Raw genomic sequence first — 7,303 nt, 5'->3', positions numbered from 1 at the left:
GGGGCTGAAAATCTCCTTGATTTCACCCTCCATACACGATTCTGTAGAAAATAGTCCACCATGTTTGTCTTGTACAACAAAACTCTACTGCTCCTCGGAGTATAAATAATAAATAAACGTTAGAAAAGTGACTTAGACGTCTATATTTTGTAAGTACCGGTAGCCAAAACAGTAGGCCTGGTAAACAGAAAGCTTTACAGTATTCCAGAACTTCCGATCCATCTTTTTATTGCAACCGACATGTGGGTGTGTTTCCTGCCTGTCTAGCAGGCAAGACGTTGTCTGCGACCGACCGCGATCACTGCCACGCGACAGGCCAAACACTAAAGGCTAGATCTTGGCCTAGTAGACCGTGAAGGAAAAACGGCTTTAGTTGGAATTTGTAAGCCGGTAAATTATAACTGTTCAAGTCAAGTTATTTGAGGTAAGGACTTCAGTTTTATCCAGATTCTACTTTGTATAAGAATGATTGACAAGTGTTAATTGTGTGTCAGTCAATGTCACGTTCCGATTTGTTCTGTTCTTCATAAAAGTTCATTCTATAGACTATAGATTTTCTAGCTGCTCGACTGAAGGCTAGAGAAAGAAACCACTTGGACTTGGTCAGATCTAATTGCTGACACTAACCTCTTGTGCTGTCGATATGTGCATTTGTAAGGCGCCCATGGGGTTAGAGCTGTAACTCTTAAAATGTGATCTAGATATCCATACTCACACCTCTAGATCTAGATTCTAGATTCTAAATCTACTGGTGTCTCTTTCTAGCGTTTACCGCGTTTAATTCCGTTTAATTCCGGGGAGGACGAGCGACCACTCTAAATTCTTATCATGAAATATTACACTCAATGGTCAATGGTCATAAAAACCAGTAGGCCTACAGACAGAAGGCCTATTTAAGCCAGTGTGTTAAGTAGATTTCTACACCTACAAATGATGAAATTGCCGTGGTTTACGTATTCTTAACTTGGTCCAGCGCCAAGTTTTGAATCAGTGACTAGAATTTCGTCTCTAAGTGCGGCCGGAATTAAACGCGAGAAAGTAAACAATTGCCCTGAAGTCTAGATCTAGATCTAGAGATCTAAATCTAGAGTCTACATAAAAAATTACAAAGCAACAAATAATTATAATTGAAAATTGTTTTATTGTTGGTCAGTCGGGAGGAGGAGAAGAAGAAGAAAAAGCAACCCCCCCCCCAAAAAAAAACAACAAAAAAAAACAAAAAAACCAACAACTTCCGGGACCGGGATTCGAACCCACACTCATAAAGTAATCGTATCACTTCAAGCGCAGACAGGCTTGCCGCTTACCATTCTCTGCTATCAGAACGTCCAACGACCAGAGGTAGATTCAGCTTTATATTTCACTGTTTCAGGAAAGGCAGTAACAGATCAAGGTGTAGACATCTAGTTTTCTACTACCAAGAAAGTGAGAAAGTCGGAAACATGGGGATTGGGGGGGTATCAATAAGGCGGCGGGCATCGGATCGGCAGATGAGGTCTGGAGGAAACTAAAAAAAAAAAAGGCAGAAAATTGGAAGCACTGAGCGTTAGAGAACGTAGATATGGACAGCTTCAAGTATACATTCTCTAACGTTAGAGAATGTAGACACTTCCTATCTAGATCTAGAAATCTATATTTAGATTCTAGATCTAGATCTAGATCTAGATCTAGAGAGTTTTTTTGCTTGATTCTTATATGAATTTTAGGGAAGACTTCTAACGAGCGACAACAATGAGACAGAGTAGAAGAGGGGTAATGGTTAGGGTTAGGTCTCTTCTTTAATTATATTTGTTTGGGTGGTGGCTCGTTACGGTGTAGTTTATGTCTTTTGGCGAATATTAGTACTTCTAGTGCCCAACGTAAAAAAGAATAATGACCAGAATGGAAGAATCTAAGTCAAAATTTACTAATTGCAGTGGAGTCTGCTTGACTCTAATGCGATTAATGTTAGAGTTTTAACAAAGAAGAAAATAAAATTCATGATTTTTTGTCTTTTATTTTAGCAACCTCTCATCACGGAAAACCAGGCTAACGGAGAAAAATATGACAGTCTTGTAGATTTCAATTTAAGTTTAAGGGGTCTTCATGGCACTTTCTATGTGAGTAAATGACTTCAAAGGGCACACAGAAAATGTACTTTTTCTTAAACCTCCTGTTTATTTAAGTTAACCAACACTTTTTAAGTTTATTTGTTTTGTATGGAACAATTAATTTACATTTCAATTGTAACAATGAACTGTTTTTTTATCTTGTCAACTCCAAATGCCAGTCTACATGCAATGAGTTGCCATGTTGTATTTTTTACTGCTTTCTTTGGCTCTGCCAGCTGATTGCCAGACGTATGAAGATTGCCTGTTTGTTACTCTTTGGACCATTTGTCTTTTGTTTTTTAAAATGTTTTATGGCGCTCGCAAATGCATATGAGCGTGGAGGACACATTTAACATTTTCAGTTGGCAGGAAATTTTGAATTTTGCCCGTGTGGCGGCCGAAGCCTACTCTTATCGATTTTAAACCTCCAAGGGATCTTTGTTGTTATCGATCCAGGTTCATTTTATCCTGACATTGTGGACTGGGAGTGTCTGTGGACTGCATGTCCTCCCTGAGAAGGGGCCATGCAAGTTGAGGATAGGAGGGTACACAGGTTTTCATGAGGCTGGGTGACCTGACTGCCCTGTGACCGTGTAATTCCGATAGGGTTTACGTTGCCCATTCCCCACCACTAATGGCTACTGGCTATAGTTCTTGCATAAGGTTTCGGCCAAGTGGGAAAGCCATTGGATCGTCACGCCCTGGGTCGTTGTGCCTTTACTAAGAGGTTCACGGCCAGAGGGCAAGTCAGGCACCCTGCTTGATCCATCCTTGCACCCAGGCCTTCCCAAACTGGCTGGTCCCTTGTCAGCTACAGAGGGTGTGTTGATGAAGAGCAGTAGAGGTGTTCGGCAGATTGGACGAGAGCAGGGGTGGGTTAGTGAGGAGCATAGCGTCTACCACACATCGGTGGGTTCTGGCTCCTGCACTTTGTGGAGCCACACCTGCTCCCATTTTGTTCTTTTAACCCCTCTAGGAAATGGGGGGGGGGGTTGGTTTCTTGGTGCCTACAACTCGCCATTCGCCAGAGCCGTGTCAGTGAAAACAGGGACCACCACGGGTAGGTACGGTTGGCTGGATAGGAAGCTGTTTGAGACGCTTAGGCATTTTTCAATATTTAAATGAGACCCATCACCATTCCTTGATCCCCAAGGGATCTTTAACGTGCGCAACTTGCACACGAGGCCTCCGAGATTTTTTTCCCTTGTCCGAAAAGACTCGGTTTAGATCTTTCCTACCAGAAGATCAGGGGTGTAGCTAAAAGAAAGCAGTATGATTCTATGAAGGAGTCAAGGAGTAGCAGTAGAAAAGCTGCAGAAAGAGTCCGGAGCCCAGAGGAGGGGTAAGCAAAAGAGGTGAGGGGATGGGGGCAGAAAGTGGAGACGAAAGCAGACGACAGAACACTGCTAGAGAGCAGAAAAGGAGGTGAAAGGAGACAATTTTAGAGAAGAAAATTTTTCCGTCACTACCCGAATGCGAACCTGAGACCTTTGATTACTTTGAATGAGAGGCGAACACCTTAACCTCCTGGCCATTAGCGCCCCTCTACCTTGTGTCTAGATGTAATTACATCTGTACTATTGTTTGTCTGTTTTGCAAATGTGCATGTTAACTTTTTTCTGTGATTCCAAAATCCGTCTTGGAGATTTGGAAGTGGCTTGTTCAAACAGTCTTCACCTTTAACTTTATCTTCTTTTGACACTATCCCTACTATGGACGCCAATTGTTGTTTTCATGGTTTCTGAATGCTGCCATCAGGACATTCTTCACAGGAAATGTAAGAATGGGGAGTCTTTCACTAGATTGCATCTTATGGTCAGAAACTGCTGGGCAGGGTGGCAGATTATCTTACATTTAGATGACATTTTTTAAAGTCTGAGAGTTATTCCAGGCTTCAGTCACAGCTGTAGAGATTAAAAATGGGCAATTCCGGGGGTTTTTTGGTAAACGAAGATTCTCGATTATTTAAGGTTAGGAATCGTAGGAATCGGTTCTGAACCCAATTACTTTTGTTATACCCAGTGATGTGATTTCTTCCTGTGGCTCTATGATTTCTTCCAGTGGCTTCGACCCCTAGCCAGTATCCTGATTGTATATACTGCAATTACCAGTTAGTCCGACTTCTGCAATTACCCCCAGCGAGTAGCAATTAGTCCGACCCCCACAATTATTTTCGCTGAGTAGCGATACCTATGACTACTTCCGGCGAGTAACGATTAGTAGAAACCCCTGCAATTACTTCCGGCGAGAGCGATTAGTCCGAGACCAACAATTATTTCTGGTGAGTAACGTGTAGTCTGACCCCTTTGATTACTTGGGGTGGGAGGGCGCTACCCCAGCACTACCCCACCCAATCTGTACAATGTGATGTCAGAAAACCAACACTGACCTACATCGAGAAATGAGAGCCTATGATATAGAGCCTCGTGGACAGACGGTACAGTTTTAGACTTTGAGTTGAAAGAAAAGGGAATATAAAAACAACAGATGAATAAGAGAGTTGAAAGAAAAGGGAATCTTAAAACAACAGATGAATAAGAAAAAGGCGAAAGCAATGGATACGTTTTGACACTGTGTTTACTAGATCGATATAATCTTTAACTATGAATTTGCGTCCCGAGTACTCTTTCTTAAATCTTCAAGATTCAGGATAACCTCGATTTCAGAACATATCAAAGCACCAACATTTTTTTTTTCAAAAATACATTCTTTAAAGAAAAATTAAGATAAAAATTAAGTAACTGAGAATCTTTAGTTTACGAAAATGGGATTGGTTCTTTTTGTCAGAGGCAATAATCACAGGAATCGGTTCTGGAATCGATTCTTGGCCCATCTCTAGTAGAAATGACACCTGTCAACTCAGGAGAATTAAAAAACTGATGTGTGAAAAAAGATTGAGGCCTGCATGTCTTTTCCATAGACTCCATGATGGCTTTGTACTAGCACGCTAATAGTGTAGATCCACTCGATGGTCTACCACAATGTTTCTATTCTAATTTAGTCTGCTGCCAAACCAGTTTGAAAACTGTTTCACCTGATGGTAGGCCTATACTTATACTAGTCCACTCAATGTATGATACTAAACATTCTCACTCTTCATTTATGCAGGCTTGGAACTGTCATTAGCAGTGTAAAAAATGTTTTGGTGGGTGGGAGTAATAGAATAAAATTACAGGCAGAATGCATTATCACTAGACCATTAGGTAGACTATTGCCCCCCTCCAAAAAAACAAAACAAAAACAAACAAAAAAAACACAAATAAAAACTCAGGGCAGTGCTACTGACTGAAGTTTTCTTTAGGCCATTACCAAAGGGGGGATATTAACATGTTCTTATGCACAGTGGAATTGTAAATGGGCTGATTTATTAATGTCAAGCTCATACTGTCACCTGGCCTGTGCCGAAACAACTTAGGGTGAACTGCAGCTTTCTCTTTGCTCGCCCATACTTTCATCATTTTCCTCTACTTCTTTGGTATGCTTGTCACTCTCTTGTGAACTGCTATTTCCGGGGGCCTTGATAGTCGAAGGAGATTTTGTGCTGTTGAGGCAAGAGAGGTGAGCAGAGTAGGCCTGATTCCCTGTAAGGACTTCTATATTGACTTCCACCCTTTGGCGCTCATATGACCGAATGCAGTTGCGAACGCTGTAAAACCTGACTAAAACAAAACAGAGACCATCGTTAGTTGGGTAGAACTTGCAGGAGATCACAGTTATCGTGGTTGACCATCCAGTTGACCAGCACCATGGTTAATTGTGTATCATGTGCTTCATGTAAATCGTTTGGGTTTGGTTTCATGTTTTCAAGATTTTACAAGTGGGATACTTATTTTTTTTGCTTTCCATTAATCATATTTAAATCATGATTCTCTCACTCCTACACTATGCCTGTCTAAAGAAGTCTGTCCTGTGAATCTTACTCCAGTTGTGTCCAAGTTTTGTATGAATATTTGGCATCAGCTGCCACATTTCCTTTTCCCCCTTTTTTTTGGGTGTGTTTTGGCCTTCCTCTTTTTCACTGACGTTGAATGTTATATTCTGTTGTGGTGCATTTCAGGTTATGTTTCTTGTCTGCATCGTTTCCATTTCTGATAAAATTATGATTTCTGGATTAAAGAAATTCGCATTGAGAAACTTTTTGAAGAATGAGAAATATACTTTTATTTATTTATTTTTAAAATATTAGATAAAAAGCACTAACTAGCAGTTTAATTGTATTTGAGTATATTTAAAAAAAAATTCTCTAAGATTTTCACGCTTAATGTCATGTTGGTATACATTACCTGACTTACCATCCTTGTTGGGTATCTTTATGTAATTTTAGATTTTCTTAGAGTTAATAAAAGTTTGCTTTTTTCTGTTCGCGCTTATATACATTCAATTGATTTAGTATAAAAAACTGTTTTGTTGAATTCCTGCTAAGAAAACCTTACAACTCTTCTTAAACTAATCTTGATTTTTTTTTCTTACCTCGAACTGGTTTCTACACATGGATACTTTAATGGCGAACAGGGTGACATAGATAAGTGATCAGACACATTCTGTTTATTATCTGTTTTAGGCAGTGATTATCTGACTACTTGTTAGATTTCTCGTAATGAGATAAGCAAGGGAATGATATATTAAACTGCATTATTTACTTTTCATATTCAACTCTGAGGTGTCCATGAGCAAGTGCTGTTTAATACTTTACTTAATTTTAAGACTAGTACTGTAAATGGTAAAACTGCACATATGGTTCATTAATTTACAGGAGTGAGGGGTTATTAGTATCACAGAGTAATCTATATTATCAAGACTTTAACTGTGCCATGGTTCTCAGTCAGTACAAAACTTTTTGAATGTTTATTTGAATAAAAGACCAAACAGATGGGTCACTTCTTGTCAATTAAGATAAGCCTACTTTTTAAAGAAATCTCACAGATCGGCCTGCTTAACACTTTTATGTAATAGGATAAAAATGAATGAGATGCTGATTCCTCGTCATGTCTGTATCTGTTACCCCTACTGTGTACTAAGAATTGTAGGATGGTGAACTAGCGTGTACCTGTGCCTGTATTAAAACTCGTCCTATGAGAAAGGCAAGGACCTTACATAACCTCCTTGGAGAAAGGGCAACTGCACAGGTTCTCAATAACCACGTAGAGAGATCCGTCAGAGGATGTTGTGGTGTAGCGTTTTGACAGTAACCAGCCTCCCGTTGTTTCCGAGCC

The 7,303-nt window shown here is 40.0% G+C and overlaps 1 protein-coding gene across 1 annotated transcript in view; it reads left to right on the top strand.

The window, feature by feature from the left end:
* Positions 1-226: 226 nt before the first annotated feature.
* The window catches only part of LOC101847627 (UDP-glucose 4-epimerase), a 49,256-nt gene continuing 42,179 nt past the window's right edge, over positions 227-7,303 (top strand). The window contains exon 1 of the mRNA XM_005090058.3: positions 227-424. The gene's annotated coding sequence lies outside the window, so the exon portion shown is untranslated. The remainder of the gene's footprint in view (positions 425-7,303) is intronic.

The sequence above is a fragment of the Aplysia californica genome, unplaced genomic scaffold (assembly GCF_000002075.1).
Source record: "Aplysia californica isolate F4 #8 unplaced genomic scaffold, AplCal3.0 scaffold00012, whole genome shotgun sequence".
NCBI lineage: Eukaryota > Metazoa > Mollusca > Gastropoda > Aplysiida > Aplysiidae > Aplysia > Aplysia californica.
This window is presented reverse-complemented; position numbering and strand designations above follow the sequence as displayed.